We start from the raw sequence: 20689 nt of genomic DNA, 5'->3' as shown, positions 1-20689 counted from the left end.
GAGTTTGGGAGGTACATTTCAACTTCTAAAAATCCTTTAAGAAAATTCAGGAAATAATAAGAAGATTTGATCTTCTGTAATATATCTAGCTACTAATCACTTTTAATAGTGCCTTTTCATCATATCTTCAAATTTTGTCTATTTTGTACAATAACTTGCATTGTACAAATGTCTTTTCATTTGATTTAGGCATTTTAAGATCAGCTAAATTCATTGTCATGTGTTCCAGTTTTAATTGTTATTTATTTATTCCATGCCCTGTTATTGTTTTCCTTACTTTCATTCTTTTATACATAGTTATAGGCAGTGGTTTTTAGATTTTGTAGTTATTTGGAAGGTAATCAAAACTAAAATAAAAGAATATTATTTTTACACTTTCATTTTTTCTTTTCATGTCAATATCTCATACTTTGTAAATGAATCTGGAATCATAGAACAAGATTTTAATCATAAAAATTAGCCACAAGAATTTTTATTAGTTTACATTTTATTTCCATAATTACAACAATATTTTGTAATTACCTCTATTTGTGTAACTGAATATCAGTGTGACTCACCTTCCTGTTACTTGTATAGAAAAACATCACTTGGCTTTTGAGTTTTTATTTTTGTTCCTTTTTCGCATTATCTGAATTGTATATTCTTTCTTTTTTTTAAGATTGTGTTTAATTTTTTGGGGAGAGAGAGAACACAGCAGGGTGGAGGGACAGAGAAAGAGGGAGAAGCAGACCCCCTGTTGAGTGGGGTGTACCACAGGCAAGTGGAGCTCAAGCCCAGAACCTTGGAATCTCTCTCCCTGTCCTCTTCCTCCCCTTCACTCTCTTTCTAAAGAGCAGCTCAGTCAGATCTAAAATCAGATTCCAAATTAGTCACTCATGAGTTTTCGTCTCCCCCAGTTTCCTCATCTAAACAATGAAGATACTACTTCTTATCTTTAGTATTAATGTGACAATGGCAATAGAATGTAACAGCTAGGACATTGCTTGAGACATACCTTATCCTCAATATTAAAAAAAAAAAAATTAAACGATACTGGAGTAGTAATTAAGAATTATTAGTAGTAATTAAGAATTATTATTAAAATTAAATAATATAACAATATTAATGTTATTATTACTAAAATGTATCTGTAATACACTATCCTTGTTAATCCTCAAATAGATGCATAAAGAAAATAGAAAATTTGGTAAAGAACAAAACAGCCAACTCTGGTTAGTTCAGAGATCATTTTTATCCATTGGACTTTGGAACGGACAGTCTGTCTCTGTTCAGTGACATTTATATCTCAGAGAACAAGATAAAATTCTTATTTCTGCCCCCTTAGTGGTAGACCTTAGTGCTCTACATAATCCAGATTAGTAATCATTGCTGACGTATTCACATCAATGTCACAACTATGAATATTCACACCACACTTTGACATTTGGTCTTCTCTTTCACTGGTTTCCAGTGCTTTTTTGTCCTTATATTTGACTCTATGGGTTTTTACTGTGTAGATTTTTGGATATTACTAATTTATGGTCATGTTAACAAGAATGTTCCATTCTAAATTTTAACCATGCCTCTCCCCTTCAGTAAAAATATAGTTGTCTTTGTGATATAGGCAAAATTTAATTAATTTAAATATGTGGAAAACTATGACTTTCATCTAGTTAGTTAATATGTGTCAGCATATTGGTTGCTCAACTTCTACAAATACCATATTTAAATATAGAGTACTCATTTCATAAGTATGAAAGAGTGTACACATCTTATACATTTGGAACTATTTCTCTATCATTTTAACTATAGGCAGCTTATATAGAGCAGCATATTCAACTTTAAAGGGAAAAATGCCTTTGGAATTTATTTTTCATAACATTCACAATAAGCAATACCACCCTTAGTTGATAGCACATTCACTTATAGATAGTTTATAGATTAAGTTTTCTAATAACAAAGAAATGCCACAATTTTCCATAGTATTATCATTTATGATGGCTTTTGCATACTTAAATAAAAGTTTTTTGTTGAGTTTTATTACTTGCAGTTAAAATCTTGTGCATTTGTCATCATTGTGATTTTCATTTCATTAAATTAAATATCCACATTAAAATAATTTATATTATGACTAAATATCTCAAGAAGAAAAGAACAATGGGATATGATAAAAGAGGTCTACTCTTTTTGCCTCTTCCTCTTACTAAATCACGATGGTAATTATTCAAAAGGAATTTGAGATAAATTATTGTAAGACTATTCATTAATTTTTTTTAGATAATTAGCAGAAATTCTGTCATCTTTATGAGAGGTTTGCTTGGCCATCGTGAATCCAACATGATAATGACATCCAAATGAAATACTTATTTTTGTAGGATTTAAAAGATTAAAGGTGGTAGAACCATGTTTAATTGACTGGCTCTTGTCATAAAATATTAGGTAAAGGATGGTGTTATTTCTGAAATAGTATTTTATATAAGAAGTTGATAAGACTAATGTGTGCAATAGGAGAAAACCACAAGCACTTCCAGAATTAGATTCTATTTCTACTTCCAGTATGAAGAGTAACCATTGATTAAGTAAAAGGTGTAGTACTTAGTTTAAGAGGCTTCTGAATTGTCATCTCTACCAATGAGAATAAAAAAATCCATGGAAATAATCACATTATTAAAGTTAAAAACCTTCTCAGTATAAATGTGAATCAGAAATAACAAGATGAATGCATGATTAATTTAAAAAATAACCAACAAAGTTTTACTTAGTTTGTCCACTAAAAGGCTAATCATATAACAATAGATATCCCTGGCACCTATAATGTGATCTCAGATCACCACTTTCATTAAAAGGAACCAGGGATGCCTGAGGAGACAGGTAACCCGAGACCTGAAGCAAGAATTCTACAAAATGAATCTAAAAAATCCTATTCTACCAACAATAAAGGGAGCTAAAACTCTGTTGTTTTTTTTTTTGAAAGGTCCTAGAAGCCAACTTTAAAAACAGAACAATTTGGCCATCAAAAGAACAAGGACTGCAATAGATTTAAACATATCAAATGTTAAATTCCTGAGTTTATAAAGATACTGAAAGATACAAAACAAAATGTATCTTTGGTTCCATGTCTCAGGATTTAACTCATTCTGCAAATATAAATATAGGGCATGAATCAAGCATCTTACCTATCTTTCCTGAACAAACTTATTTTCATGAAAACAAACAAACTGATAAGGAAAATGTCCTCTACAAAAGAACTCTGTAAAAAGCAAGTGTAATGAAAAATCAAAACACTACTTTTTTATAACAACTAATGAATTCATAAATTCCAGGCAATAATGAAGCAAAGGCAAATGAACAATTACAATGAATGGCTCAAGATGAAAGCATCTGAACCAATTACTCAATATCAATTAATTGCTAAAAGACAAATATGTCTCCCTGGGGCCTGGGTGACTGGTCAGTTAAGCATCTGACTCTGGTATCCCCTTGGCTTGGATTATGATCTCAGGATCCTGAGATTGAGCCCCATGACCCATTTCAACACTCAGTGAGGAGTCTGCTTGAGATTCTTTCCCCCTTCCCTCCACTCCTTCCCTACTCATGCTCTCTCTTTCTAAAATAAATAAATAAATAAATAAATAAATAAATAAATAAATAAATTCCTTAAAAAAGGACAATATGTCTCCAAATATAATACAACAGGAAGTATACAATACCACTTATAGATTTGAAAAAAAAGAGAGAGAAAAGAGAACACACATTTTTATTCTTCCTTTCACTTTTGTACTCCCACACCTAGAATAATACCTGACACATAGTAGGTCCTGAATAAGTGTGTGTTGACTCAATGGATGGATGGATGGGCGGATGGATGATTGGTTGACTGAATGCAGACTGAGGGCATTGTTACAACTTTCCACACAGTCACTTACTTTCTGTCACTGATAACTTTATGCAAGTCGGAATATCTTCCATCAAATAAAAAATTTTAGAATAAATGTATGAATAGAAGCCTTAAATAGGGCTTTTATCAATGGTAAACTGTCATGTACTTTTGTTTGGTCTTTAGATGTAGTCCTGATTCTCTTAATGAAATGGATAAAGATTAAGTTTTTTACTTATAATTTTTTATCATTGATACCATTTAACATATTGCAGTATTATACATATATATTATTTATGTCTTCCTTCTCCCTATCAGGGATTTCATATTGATGTCCTTGGAGTAACCTAATTGCCCCCAAAGCATTCCTCTTTTCAGTGTTTTGTTGAATTTGAATTAAGATTCCCTATAGTAAATTGCAAAGTTGTTCAAAATTGACTCTAGGCATCCTAAGAACCCTAAAGCTTCCGAGGGATTTGGTAAAATCTAAAAACTCAATGTCTCCTGAAGGAAAACTACATCAGACATATTATTCTGTGCCTTATTTGGTGAGATTTGTTCTAATTCAACTTGAAATCAAAAGAATGTAATATGTCCCAAACAGTTACTGTTAAATATATCTAATGCTCACTTTAGGAACAGTGCAAACAAAATTGGACTAACATATTTAAAATAATATAAAATTTGAAGCATTTTGTTTACAATACATATCTTATATCATGTGGTTCCAGGTCATATTTGCATACAGCAATAATCTTTGATTTGTGGCTTGAACACTGACACCACCAAGATAATTTTAGGATCAAAGTGATTAAATTTCATTATACTATGTTATAGACTTATGCTTCATTTTAATGACTCATATTTACTATCACATTGTTTTGATAATGATGTGTATATTTGCAAAGGTCAAATTCAACATTTCAATTGTTTATGAGCAACAAGTTGGTGTTAGTATTTTTCCCTCCTAAAATATATATGTAAAATATATAAGATATATATTTTTTAGTCCTGTTCTTACCTAACTACGTCTTACAAGTCTTAATATTATCTATCACATCATAGGCAAGGAGGATGGAAAGCTAAAAGTGAATAAAGACATTTCCTTTGATTGCAAACTAGTGAACATAAGAACCAGGAACTGAACTGAAGCATGACTGCCTGTCTAGTCCTTTAACTGTATCTTACATTGCCCCTTTCACTGATGACTGATAATTCGAAGTGATCTTTTAGTCCATCACTCATGCTAGCTGTGCTGGTGATGGTCTCGGGTCAGAAATGTCATCTCTGCTCTCACAGTCTGCAGCTCATCTTTCTCATCCTGGAGAGGGCTTCCCTGGCCACACAACCAAACCTTGGTCCTCCCACTCCAGTGCAACCTATCACAGTACTCTTGTGTTGTTCATAGCACTTTCTGCAGTTTATAGTTTTAGAATTCATTCCCTATCTGTCTCCCTCCCCACCCTACCACCTCCTTGGACAAAAATCTCCACCAAGGAAAGTTCCTATAGGTTTCTTCATCACTGTCATTTGGTATACCCAAAAAGTTTCAGAAAAAATTAATAAAAGTCAACATTTCTCCTATAGTTTGCATATCCTTTTATACCTAAGGACCATCGAGATTATGTAAATGATTCTATTCCCTCTAAGTATTAAATATTAGAAAGCTTAGAGTCTTTTTTTTATGGCCAGGTTCATATTTGATAGGTAGATCCTCATAATTGCTTATAGAATGATTTAATATATTACTATAAATAAATTGATAAATAAATGAAAAGAGGCTGACTAGGGCATAGTAACAAGACATAAATCCAGGAACTCAGGAAAAATCTCAAATTAGAGCTGTGGCATATTTACTAAAAACTACTACTGTGATGTGTGCCAGTCTTGATGGTTTTCAAATTCATTGTGCTTCAACAATTCAATAAGGGAGATCAGTTGTACATTGGCTCTACTTTATGTGCCAGTAGTGCTCCCTTTTTCTACTGCTTTGCACTTAGATAAAAACACCTCGAGTGTGTTTCTGAGTAGGTCTACTTAGAGCTCACAGTACAACTTCTACAGAAAGACAAACCAAAATGAAGTCTATGGCATTTCTCATTAGGCCCGTTGCCTGATTTTCATTAGGCCTGTTGCCTCTGTCTCATTAGGCCCACTGCCTGGTTTTCATGAGTCTCAATGCATAAGATTCATTAGGCCTGTTGCCTGACTTTTATTAGGTACATTACCTGATTCTTATTAGGCCTAATGCCTGATTTCTTTTGGATCCTCAGTATATGGGGTCAGCACTTATTGTCATGGCCAGTCCATTGGTAGGTGACCATCTTTCCTCAAATCAGTGATAACCAGAATTCAAAAGTTTCTTATGCCTGATGAGAGGCCCAAGTGAAAAGAGATTTTTCGCAACAAAGGATTTTTGAAACCCAGGCTTTACCCCAACCCCCCTTTCATCCATTATAATTCATTAGCTTCTTTGGTTTGAAGTTGATGTAATATTACCTTTTCCAAATCAGTCCATGACACATAAAACACTTTTGCAGCAGAATGAATAAATAAAAAAGGATGCCATTAATTTGAGTTCGTTTGAATTGGAACAAAAATAATTTAAATGATGTTATTAGGTTAATTAAATATTTTATTTTCTATTACATTTATTTATTATACATTGTGAAATCAGTGACCTTTGTCACAATGTCTCTTTTGTAATTACAAAAGAAAATATAGTTTAGTGCCATTAATTTACTCACATGCAAACTGGTTTGATACAGTTAAACCATTTCAAACCAAACCCAATGTATGTATAAATACAAAATAGCATATTAAACACATAAAGTATTATGATTTTCTTGAAATGTAATTCTACATAATTTACATACACAGCAGCCAACAATAAAATGGTTTTACATTTCACATAAGGCAGCTCTTTATGTATTCTTAGATTAATTGTTTTAAGTACAATTTAGCTGATTTAAACATTAAAAAATCTCTATTCTCTTTGATATAGTATTCTCTTTGCCTATATAGCATGTGCAATTGGCATGCTCCATATATTAACCAATGAGTTGATATGCTTTTTGTCATAGAAATACATACATATTTCATAAATAAATGGTTTAAGTTATTAACTTCCAGGTATAACTAATGTCATAACTCATGTAAATAATATTGAAACACTTGGCAAAGGCTTTGACTTCAAAGCCACATTTTCAAATTATTGACTGCTTAGCAAAGTTAAATCCTAAAATGCAAAATTTGAAAGTTGCTCATTTGAACATTTGCAAAAAATATCATTCATTCTGATCAAGGAAACATTAATATTTTCTGAGATTTTACTATTTATGAAATTTTATAAATTCAGAGAATACAATGCTTTTATTTACTTAAAGAAGTGTTGAATATAATAAATAGAACAAATTGTATATATTTTGTGTTTATAAGTTAAAGATAATACATTGCCATAATTTCTACTCAGGATCAGCAATTAACCCTGAATTTCTAGTTAATGCACATTTGAACGATCTTATATTTTAGTCTGGGAGACATGGTGAAATACCATTTTCTGATTTCCAAATATTATCCTCAAATATTCTAGACAGTGGGCTGACAAAATGGAGGGAACATATTAAATATCGTGTAGGATGTTCACCTGAACAGATCTGGAGGTGCAATCTTTGTTCAAAAACCCATATCTCATATAATCTCACTGCTAAATCTGTCCTAGACCTTGAAAGCTTTGATCTTGAAATTGTCACTTTATTAATCACTTGCATGTGGGACGCTGACAGACAATAACATTCTCTCTTGACAGTAGTGTTTAGATGAACTGTTCATTAAACATTTGGCCCAAGAATTATGACAGGCATGCGGGTTTGAAAGACATATTTTGACGAAATGTTTTATTGGGGTGATTCATATACACCCATGTCCACATGCACTGATTTATTTTTTGTCAAAACATTAGCTTGCCAACACATAGTCACAGGCTTCTCTGGATTAAGTCATATTTAAGCACTCTAGAAAAATAAGCACTCTCTTTAAAATTCTTGCAGGAAGGAAATGTTAAAAATGGGGCAATCACTTACTGATGGTGACTTTGACACCCACATTAAACTACATATTGTACATGTCATTGTCATGTTGTTTTAAAAAGCACAATCTGAATAATTAGACCCCTTTATTTGTCTATAGAGAGCTTAAAGAGACCAAACCACATTCCTTACAAACATCTTCACCCTATATAAGCAAGTATGGTAAATTTCATTTGCCTTTAGAAAATGTGCCTCCTTGATAATGTCGATGTTTCTGTTTTATTTTTTTCTATTTCTCTAATACAAATCAAATTTTATTTGGGGACAATTTAGCCCTTAATGCCAAAATAACTTGAGATATGGAAAGAATTCTGAAAATCAATATTAAGAGAAAAACTGTCATTCTCTGTACAGTTTAATTCTGATAGTAAAGTACTTGTTAACATAGCTCCCATTTCCTTTTATTTCATTTATTCATTAGTTTTTAAATATTGCTCATAGCGCCATATTCAGGAAAATTGGTGGATTGGCCAGGAAATTCTTTGTGCCAGACAGCCATCAAAACCAAGGTCAAATCAATTGATTAAAATGCCAACTAGCTGAGATGAGATAATGTGGCTACAAGGTGGCCCCCATCGTCTCCACGTGCACCTTGTTAGGTCTAATTGCATTGAAAGGCACGTTATTCATAGTTAATCCAAAGCAGCTGAGTGCATGGATCATCCCACAAAAGGCTTTTCACCTGTTTCTGACTCTTAGGGAATTATTTCAGGATGTAGACATAAAGATATACGACATTTTAAAAGAGAAGAAGAGAAAAAGAAAAGAGAACTCAAGACTGATATTTCTGCTTAGCTTTCCAGAGATTGGACATAGCCTGTAGCTCCAACAAAAGCATTCCTCTTTCCCTCTATTCAACACATGAATGGAGAACTTCAGCCTTAAACTAAGATCATGCCCAGATGGCTTTGAAATGAAGTGGTTTTATAGTTCTTGCTGCTGGTAAACTCTGAAGCGTTGATTGAAGCAAGTAATTCTATTATGATTTTTTTTAAGTGTCAAATGTATTGAATTAAATGCATAGGATAAATGACTCTATCCCCCAATTCGTCTTCAAAGTCTGAATTTCCATTTCTCGGAATATACCCTAGGGTCTGTTTTTGTTTGTTTGTTTGTTTTTTCATATGTCTAAGTCTGCCTATCTGCCCTTTCCTACTATGTACTGGTGACCCCACCTCTCATTAAATCATGTATGGAGCCTTTTCCCCTTCTGCATCTTGATCACTGTTACCTGAAACTTTGCCATCAGCCAGGATTTCATATTTACGTCATTCAACTCTACTTGTATCCTTCAACACATTACTGACATCTCTGTCCACTGACAGTTTATAATGGAAAATAAATCCAAATCCTTTCTGACAAAAGGCTGAAAGACCAAAGAAATGTTCTGCTTTAAAAAAAAAAATAAATTGAGAAAAATCACAACTCCTCCCTTTCATTAGTTACCTTAATGCAATCCTTTTTTTTTTCCTCCCTATAGGCTTCAATAAGATTGCCATCAGTATATTCCAGTTACCAAAAATCTTTATTTCTTCCATGAATACTTCTTTCCATTTTGTAACATCTCTTGCTATCTTCTGGGAGAGGGAGCTCCTTCTTGGTTTAACATAATTGTAAGTCAAAAATCTCATTTTGACAGTTGGTGTTCTCATGATTATCCATTTACACTTAACGTCCGTTGCTTGTTATTTCTCAAAAATCTATTAGTGATTTTACATCGGTTTGTGGATAGCAGTCAGTGTCTTGATTCACACTGTCTCTTTCAACTTTCTGAATATTTCTCAAATTCCCTTTTCGATTTTGGCCAGAGCTGTTTGGAAATATTGACAGAACTTTTGGCAGAGGCAGAACAGTTATTCAGTGACCCAAATTCAGCAAATATTTGTTGTCCACTGTGCCAGGCTATCTGCTAGATGCTGAGTGAGAGATTAATAACATAGGAGATGGTATCTTTGCAGTGGAAGACCCCATAATTTTCAAGGAAAAACAAGCTAAACCCATAGGAAACCTTGAAAGTCATAAACATATCATATGCATTTTCATGTTCTAAGTCATACTTATAGATAACTATCAGTTCTTTAATATTTCATAAGACAAAATTATACTTAGCTGCAAGATCTCCTATGAACAAATGTGTTTTCTCAGATTTTAATTTTATGTGGATTAGTCAGTGTTATATTCACGGGGTATTCCCGCATATGACCCACCTAAAGAAATCTTCAGGCTGTCAAATCCTAACAGATGTTAGTGATCTGAAAAATTCTCTTTATTTCCTCAATTCCACAATACTATATTAACTTCAGGGATCCTGACTTAGACAGTTTGACAAATTAAAAGTCAGCTCTGTAAAAAATAGAAGTGTGATTTTGAGAAATTCAAACTTAGGACCTACCAAATGTCTTATACTTTGGGGAAATATTAATATTAATATAGTCTTCATGTACTTTGATCCATAATGCATGCTTCGATTGTCCCACATTTCCTAATTCCATGTACAATTCATGTCTATTTTGGTGCCATTTTAACTGACTCAAATTCACCCCTTCTGAATGAGGTACTGTAGTATCCGTACTGTAATCAATGTGTGGCTTAAATATGGTTCTGTAAAGGCTTGATTCATGGTGTTGAAGGCTTTCGGTGAAAGCTCTTCACTTTCGTTGGCTTAAGTTACAACTTTAATATTGTCTTTTGAGTGTGCTTTTCTTGTTTTTTATTAAAAGAAAAAATGCAAGAAAAATATGTCATTGAGATTGATTGTAATGGCCAGCTGTTATGTTCTCAATGGAAGTATTAGAGCCCCTGCCTAAGGTGCATTGAAGAGTGCCAAGCCTCATAGCAACTCAGCTCATCCTAAAAAGCACCATGGCCTGGAGTGAAAGCTGCAATTTAAAAATCTCCTAGAGACCCATTATTTGCAAATCATTGACACAACAAACTGTAACAACCCTGGTCCTCCTTGTCAATGCATGCTTTGGGAGCTTTTCATCCGCGGAACCTTGCATGCTCAATAACTTTCCATACTAAAAATCCTTATGAAATTTCTGAAGAAAGTGAGTAACTGTGCATGGGCCATAATCCCCTTTACATGTTAAAAGAGAAAATTACAATCAACTACACTGGTTGGTGGTATCACATGTGGGAGAGAATCCTCACAAGTCCAAAGTAAGTTTACATGTTACCATATTGCTTAAAATAAAGCCAACTGGTTATTCAATTTTCTAGCTATAAAAAGCGTCTGAAACATCTCTGTTGGCACTCCTTCCCCTTGTCTTCCTGCTAAGATCTTAAAAATAAACTAATGGCTTTCCCTCTAAACTTGAGAAGAGGAAAATATCACTCTGGAGTGTCAACCTTTCTGCCAAGTTTAACCACAAAGAGAATTTTCACAGCTGAGACATTGACTTTTAAAACAAAGGATTTATGGCATAAACATAGAAATATGTTTAACTGTTAGTAGCCACAGCAGGGATATTATTCTGCAAAGAAGGACACATTTAGGTTTTAGTCCTTAATATTTTAATACATGGTACTGGTTAGCTATTAAACAAAAGTAATTTGGTTGGATCTTGTCTTATTACTAGAGCTGATGTTTCTTCTAAGTGTGGTGCCATTGAGAATCCTTTCCAAAATTTGCAGAGGAGAAATGTATCCTTTTGGATGACAAAGCAGTAGAAATTATCATGGACAGAGAATAAAATCTTAGGGCCACATAGGAGAAAATGAGTAGTGCATGTGATTGCTAGAGATTGAGGAAAATGGAATAGAAAAACCCTTCAAGAAGACTGAAGAAAAAAGTCAAGTTTTAAAAGGAAATGCCCCAGGACATTACAAGAAAGAGGTGTGGACTGGATTTTACACAGATTTTTTCTTGTACCTTCTACGGATTGGTATTTTTACTCATGTATAGCAATGGATTTCTTTCTCCCCCCAAATTCTACAAGGTTTGGGTTACTATCCCTGTGTTAGCAATTAAGAACTAGATCGTTGAAACTATGAAATACATTATCGGCCTACAGTGGTCTATCATCAAATAACCAAGCTACCATCCCATGTCGAGTCTCCTAGCTTTGGTTCTTTTTTTTTTTTTTCTAATAAATCACTTCAATGTACATATAACATTAATTCCTATGTTTGTACAATAATTACAAGATCAAATTGTTATTTTATTATAATTTCTATTATTATTCTATTTTCACATCTATTGTTTTGTCATATCAGCACAAATGGGGTTTTCCAAGATTTTTGTACCTACTATCTCCTTTCAACACCTAAACCACACAGAAGATAAGATAGAAATTATCATCTACATTTTACGGAGAAATCCTCATCCCAGGTAGGGTAAGTCATCCATCAAACACTATATAAAGACTGGTTTCTTACCTCTGAACTCTTTTCATTGAGATAGTGAAAGATAGGGATACAGATTACACACCCATACCTAGAGTGGGTATTAGTGGCTTTTATGATAGGTTAATTTGCTTCCCAGGGGACATTTGGAAATAAAACATGGAGAAATTTTTATCTCATGTAAATGTAGATATAGATAAACACAGATTTAGACATAGCTATATATATATATATTATATATATTATATATATTATATATATATTTACATCTAGGTATTTGTTCTGGATCCTCTGAACAGAATCAATCTTACTATAAGTTTATCTATTTTACCAGTAAACTTTTAGCAGGACCAGCTTTCCTCCTTGTTCTTTCTCTTTTACCCCACTTTATTGAGATATAATTTTTTTTAAAGATTTTATTTATTTATTCATGTGAGACACAGAAAGGGAGAGAGGCAGAGACACAGGCAGAGAGAAAAGCAGGATCCATGCAGGGAGCCCAAGGTGGGACTCTATCCCAGAACCCCAGGATCATGCCCTGGGTGGAAGGCAGATGCTTAACCTCTGAGCCACACGGGCGTCCCTTGAGATATGATTGACATATAACATGTGTAAGTATAAAGCATACAATGTGATTATTTGATATATGCATCGATTGCAAAACGATTACCACAATAAGCTTAGCTAACACATCCATTTTTTAAGCCATTTTCCCTTACTTTGTGTGTGTTTGTTGTAAGAACTTGGAAGATGTACTCTCTTAGCAACTTTCAAGTACATAGTGAGCATTGTTAACTATATATAGTCTCCATGCTGCACATTAGGCATCTTAGAACTGGAACATCTTATAACTAGCCCTTGGCCAGATTTATTCATTTTTCCTACCTGCCTGTTGCCTCCTGATTCAGCTCTGGCAACCACCAACCTACTCTCTGTTTCCATGAATTCAGAGTTCAATATTTTTAGATTCCACATATAAATGAGATCATACAGGATTTGTCTTTCTGTGCCTGGCTTGTTTCATTAGCATCATGCGCTTAAGTTTTATCCATGCTGTCACAAATGGCAGGATTACCTTTTTTGAATGGATAAATAATATTCCATTGTACGTGTATACTACAATTTCTTTTTTAAAAAAGATTTTACTTATTCACAAGAGACCCAGAGAGAGAGGCAGAGATATAGGTAGAGGGAGAAGCAGGCTCTGTGAAGGGGAGCCTGATGTGGGACTCTACCCCAGGACCCCGGGATCATGACCTGAGCCAAAGGCAGATGCTCAACCACTGAGCCACATAGGTGCCCCCACAATTTCTTTATCCATTCATCTGTCAACACTTACTTCCGTCCTTTCCAAGTCTTGGCAATTGTTAAGTATGTTACAATGAATATGAGGGCCCAGATTTCTCTTTGAGATGGTGACTATGAAATTCCCTCTCGTTTAAAAGCATCCTACATATTTTGACACATGTTATTTTGGCTTCTGTGTCAAACAATGTGTAATATTTATTTTCTATTGAAACTCATGGGTTTTAAGAATGTATTTTTAAGTTTCCATATATTTCGTGAAAAAATCACTTTTAATATAAATTTCTTGTTTATTTGCATTGTCCTCAGAGTGTGGTATTTAGTTAGTGATCATTCTTTTGAAAGGTATTTTGTTAGTGTCTTGATAATCTAAAATTGTAGGTTTAGGGATCCCTGGGTGGCGCAGCGGTATGGTGCCTGCCTTTGGCCCAGGGTGCGATCCTGGAGACCCGGGATTGAATCCCACGTCGGGCTCCCGGTGCCTGGAGCCTGCTTCTCCCTCTGCCTATGTCTCTGCCTCTCTCTCTCTCTCTCTCTCTCTCTCTCTCTCTCTCTGACTATCATAAATAAAAATTTAAAAAATAAAAATAAAATAAAATAAAATTTTAGGTTTAGTATACACTCATTATTTATTGATTTGCAAATAGAATATAAACATTTGATTTAAAAATTAAATTATTTTTCCCAAATATTCTCTACAAAAATGATCTATTTCTTGAATGTTGATTTCTCTCTCTCTATATATATGTCAGGTCAAGCTTGTTCACTCTTTAAAAATTTCTCATAACCCTATTTACTTGATGTACTGTTTCTAATATGTTAAAATCATAAACAAGATTTTGAGTTTCTCTTTATAATTTTCTGCTCTCTTGCTTAATAGAATTCAGGTAATATGATTAGGACATATTATAATTTTTATATATTTCTGGTACATCATTCCTTTAATTATCCTGCCATGTCCTTCTTATTGCTTTAAATACTATTTTGCCTGAGAGTAACATTGTTAGGGCAGTTTTCTCTTTCTCAGTGTTTGCCAGGTATTTTAATTTCCATTCCTTTATTTTTGCTTTTTCAGGAGAGGAGGGGTTCTTTGAGGTGTGAATCGAGTATATAACATACAATTGGATCCTTATTTTTTGTTTAACCAGACAATTTTGGTCTTTCAATAAGTGGGTTTAATCATTCACAGTATTTTCAGTAGACTATTTAGACTTTCCATAATTACTATGTTGCATTTACTTCCCTTTTTATTTCCTTCTCCATCTCTTCCTCTTTTCCCTTCTCCTCCTCCTTCCCTTCTACCTCCTTTTATCCTTTCCAGTCTTCTCCAGAGGTCAACAAATTTATCTTTGTTACCTCCTTTGTTTCCTGTTTGAAACTAAACACTGTATTTCTGGTCTTTTCGTGAGTAGCTGAAATTTTTAACATACTAAACATTTCTTATAGAATCTAAAAAATGGAAAATACTACACATGAAATCACTGGGCCAGCAGGTGTCTTGACTCAGCTCCTGTTTGTCCTCAGCTTCCCCCATCTCCTGGAGTCTTACATAGCTATAGTACAGGACCACATTCTAGTCCACTGCTTCACGCTTCAAGTTCTGGTCCCTAAATCAGGTATGGCACTCCACTGGTTTTCGATATTCAACACCTGCCAAATTTCCAGTACCCATTATATAATTCTGGGCCTAAAGATAGAGACATGTGGCTTCAGCCTAGTCTTCTGTTTCATTTCTGGTTTAGTCAAGATTAAGGAAGATGCATCATGGCATGAATTCCTTGTGCCATCTTCCCTAAGGTCCTCATCTTTTGTTTTTATTTAACTTACCTAAATAAGGTTGATATCGATCTTTTAGCAAAACTAGTTTACATTTAGCTTAACATTGACTATGATGAGAGATCAAGGTTGAGGCTGAGACATACAACAAAATAACTGTTCAGGAATCACTTGGATTCTTAATAGTAGCCCAGAAAAGAATAGGAACACTCAAGGAGCTATTATACAGTTACAGAGTGATGAGCAATTGCCCCTGGGAATGGGAAAGAAGAAGAAATAACGGGGCATGCAGTAACTCTCTACTGGATGGAGAAATAAATCAATAGATTATTTAGAACCTAGGAGAGGATGCAGAAGTGGAGAGGAACAAATAATTTTCTTTCCTTTCAAAGTAATTTTACATGTCACACTATTACTATGGTATATCCACTTTGAGAAAATAGCTGTTGTTTTTGAACTAGAAAGGTCTGTGAATCATTTTGATATGTATTTCATTTTGTTATATGCTATTTTTTAATTTAGTATAACTCTTTGTAAGATAAATGTGCTGCTTTTGCTTTATAAAAAAGCACATATGCAAATATGAGCCCCATATTTAAAAGAATATTCTTTTGTTTCAAAATTGCAGACAGAAAGGGGTGAGAATTGGAAGGGAAGAGGCTTGAGAAAATTTTCCAGATGAAGAGTCTGGATCTTATCAATTTCACAGCCCAGGAAAGTCCTTCACATTTGGGAGTTATATTTTATTATTGAGTTGAAACAAACAGTAAGAAGGTAGATCACATTACAGAATATAAGATATTTTAAAACTTTTCCCATGCTTAACACCACATTTCCCTCTCCATAATTATAAAATGAATTTCATGCTCACAAAAGATGGCAAACTGATTGCTCAAGAGAAATCTGCTTTCTATTTGTCCAACAGGTCTAATATGACCAACGATATCTTTACTTCCTGACATAGAAACATTTTGTAGTGTTGGATTCAAGCACATTCAGAAGGTATGATGAGCTCAAAGAAAACAAATGATTAATGATCAGAAACTGCCACTCATCCACAGTAGGATGTGTGCAGCATGACAATAGTACAGCCAATATAGCAGAGGCCAGTGAATTTTTTTCATAAAGGGCAAGATAGCAAATATTTTTGGTTTAGTGGGCCACAAAGTTTCTGGTGTGACTATTCAACTCTGCAATTGTATCATGAAAGCAGCCAGAGACAATACCTGAATAAGTAGGCAGGTGTGTGTTCCCACAAAACTTTATTGACAAGATTGGGTGGTAGCCTGGATTTGTCCCATAATTGTCTTGTAGTTCCAATGGACATCAAAATAAAGCAGTGTCTTTAGGCAAGTAAGTTTATCATTATACCATTCTCTTATTTGTGTACCTGGTAAAACACAGATATGAGAACCCACTTTTCCTGCCTTCTAGTACAAAAACTAGTACATTAACAAGTCATGATATCCAATTGCTACCAATTTGAGAAAGATCCAGAAGGTAATAATATTTAAACCATTTATACTATGTCCCCTGTGACCTTTAAAATATTATCTCCACCACTTTCTGTTTAAAATTTCTCCTTTATCCAGATTTATAGAGCCTGAAGTAATGTGGAAAACTGACAATTTTATGGTACATTTAACTGATGGGGGAAACCAATACAGATAATTTAGGTCCAAAAGTGACTATATTGTCCTTAAATTTCATGGTTTGCCTATCTACATATCCCAAATGCACAGAATAATTGCCAACTTCATTTTGTGCTTACTACATCTTGTATTCTAAACGTATCAAAAGCAAAGTAGAGAATCGATAAAATTGTTCAAAGAATTGAAGTCTACTGAACCACAGTAGAATGTTAGATTAAAGAATTACACAGATTCATCTGTAAACAATAAAGACATCACCACAAATTGTTGTGTCCCAATATTTGACCTGTGGGCATGAGAAAATATTAAAAATGTCAGCATAGCTCCATGAGCATCAAAGTCCCAGCAAAGTTAAGTATACAGAGCAAAAACCCAGCAGCTTATTACCAGCTGATACACCCATAATGCTCACTCTTATAATTCTCCCCCAAGTCCCAAACTCCAAAGAAATAATGTGGTTTAAGAGTCTGAAATATGAATGAGTACAGAAGTGAGTAAAAAGTATATATATTAAGTTGGAAAATCATTTTATTTTTTTCTGTAATATTTGTTATTATGCAATTTTGGAAAGATAAAAGATATATTGTTTTACATCCATGGAAACTGGGTCAATCCAGTTTCCACTTGTGAGGTTGGAGACAGAAGGGCACAGATAGGGAAGGGTCCTCTTCATACACTACCCACCCCTTCCCCTTCCCACTGGGGACTTCTGCTATAGAAACGGAACTGCACTCTTTTATGGAAAACAAAATGACCAAATCTGACAAAAGATGGGGGAGGGAGAATTCAGAAACTTCACTTTAACAGAAGCAGCAATAAAATTTGACTTTTGATCAAATCTAATTAAAAACTAGAGAAATAACTTCTTTTTATATTTGACCTCATTATCCGACAGTACCACCTCGTATAATCATTGGGTTTCTATTTCAATTTTTCTCACATAGACTTTGGCTTTTTGAAATAATCCTACTTTAAAAAGATGTATAATGTAAGTACAAATATCCAGTTTAGATCCAAAGTATGTTTTGTTAAAGTTGTACAAGCAAAACCATTTAAAAATTACCTGGGTTCCCTGGATAATTGCCACAATACCTTTGAGAGATGCCATTTCCCATAAATAGAACATGAGCTATTCATTTCCATAGATATTATATAAAGGATAGGAACTAAAGTGCACACTGGCAAAATACCTTGGGAAATAGGGTGATTATATGGATGGTTAATAACCACCCAAACTTCTTAACATTAATCACCATGTTCCAGCTAAATTAAATCCTCAGCTTGCTATAGCTAGGTAAATATCTCTTTTCCACTTTTCAAACAGCTGATAGAGAATGTGGCTTGCTGTGTTATACAGTTTTTATTAACCTGATTTTACTGGTTCAACAATCAGGTCAATGAACAAGATGCAACTTAATCGTTCACAATGAAGGAATTTGTGACAATGTGGGAAATCACCAAGTTTGAGGCAACTTCTTTTCACATCTTACAGCTTATCTTTTATACAGAGAGACCTGCACATATGTAAGCATTATTTTATAAATACAGAGATAGCTACATAAATATAGTATCAGAAACTAAGTAATTCTTTAGAATATGTTTTCTCCACTTTAAATATTAACAGTGTTTATCAGCTCATCCCCACCTTGGTAAACACTTTTTTTTCTCAGCCTGGAACCACAGCAATGTGTTGCTCCATAACTGCGTTCTGGTCAATTAGTAAGAAGAGCTCTACCATTACAACTTCTAAAAAGAAAGCAAAACGAAACTTGCCTCTGTTTCCCTTTCAAGAGCAAGAAGAGCCAGCGATCCTACCATGACTTAGTATTGAGAATGGAAGCCACACAACAGAAAACTGGTTCCTGACAATAGGAAAACCACAGCATCCCTGGACTGATTATATCCAGAGCTGTACATGAAACCAAAAGAAGATCCTATCCTCCTTAAGTCTTTATTTTTAGGTGATCTATACCTATAGATACATACATACACTACATGGTAACACACATAATTGGGAACATACTCTAAATAATGTTTTGTAATCACTCTAGATTAAATATGAGTGCATTCTTACTCTCTGAATAATGCAATCACCATTAGCAAGGTAATTAGTTTTAACAGTAGATTTATAGTCATGGCTCCTGAAGATTAGATTAACCTCAATGCCTCTGAGAGGTAAGGTGCTGGCTAACACATTGTTAACATATTTTAGTTCCCTGGAGTCTCTGTGTCCACTCATAATTCAGTCTTTCCCAATTTTTTTGTCTTTTCTCTGGAGTCTTCTTCCCTTCGCTCTTCCTCTGGATACATTTCTTTGTTGTCTTCCATCTGGTCTTTTGAAAATACCTCCTCTTCAAGCCTACCGTAAATTCAAATCAAAAGTGCTTGCTAATTTGGTCCTATCGCAGTCCGTATTTCCTCTAAAATAGCAAATGCTACAATATAGTGAAATTGCCTATTCAAACTTAGAAAACTCCCTAAGGGCAGGAACTATGTCACACACACATAGAAGAACCTTGATAAATATCTTTGGATGAATTATTGTTTTCATTTAACTAAGTTTTATTGTTTTAACTCCTGCCACCATACCAGAAAATAATAATATTTCTTTTTTTACAGAATGCTCTAATGTTACTTTTATAGCCTCCTTTATCTACCTCTCAAAATGTCATTCCAAAGCCATTTTAACTTCTATATCTTATTTGGCTTTATTTTTTTTTTAATTTTTATTTATTTATTTATTTATTTATTTATGATAGTCGCACAGAGAGAGAGAGAGAGAGAGAGAGAGAGAGAGAAAGGCAGAAACACAGGCAGAGGGAGAAGCAGGCTCCATGCACCGGGAGCCCGACGTGGGATTCGATCCCGGGTCTCCAGGATCGCGCCCTGGGCCAAAGGCAGGAGCTAAACCACTGCGCCACCCAGGGATCCCCTCTTACTTGGCTTTAAATGCATCTATTTTCTCAACTTCTCTAATAACAAAGCATGATTTTAAGATCAATTGTACTGATTTATATATTCTGTCTTTTTCTCTAAGAGACAAAGATGTGAAGTTAAAGGATAAATCCAAATATCCAACCATACAACAGCATGTTGAATTGTGTGCATTGAGTGTCCCTTGATTCTCAGCATCCTGGCAGGTCAAGTGATGGAGCGATAGCAGTATGACACTGTATAAAGAAGGAAACACACCACCTTCATTATTGCAAAGTAGAAGGCAAGATTCTCAACAAACTTTTCGGGTCCTAAATCCTGAGAGAGAGTTCTCATATGGGACAATTTACAAAGGGGATTATACAGCGCAGTGAGGAGTATCATCCAAATTGTGTAGAAAGAGCAGAAATTAAATTTATATAGCCAACTCTTGTAACCACAATTCATAAAAGTGAAAGATAATAACGAAGTGAAATTCAGTCAAGATGGCTGAGTGATGGTGTCTAATTCGATCAAAGATGAACATTTGATTCTCCAAAGAAGTGGATGGGTGGCAGGCACTTTGGAGATCTCTCCCTTGAGTTTGCCTTTAAGGGACTGTTGGTAAGAGCCAAGTACCAATTAGTTCAAGGTTTTCCTGTAGGACAAAAGGACTGAAATCTTTCCATATTTAACAAATTTTTAAGGATAAATGTCTAACTAAGCTTAAAAAAAAAAACACTTGAATACTA

Source organism: Vulpes vulpes, chromosome 3 (genome assembly GCF_048418805.1).
Source record: "Vulpes vulpes isolate BD-2025 chromosome 3, VulVul3, whole genome shotgun sequence".
Classification (NCBI taxonomy): domain Eukaryota; kingdom Metazoa; phylum Chordata; class Mammalia; order Carnivora; family Canidae; genus Vulpes; species Vulpes vulpes.
Note: the sequence above shows the minus strand (reverse complement) of the source record.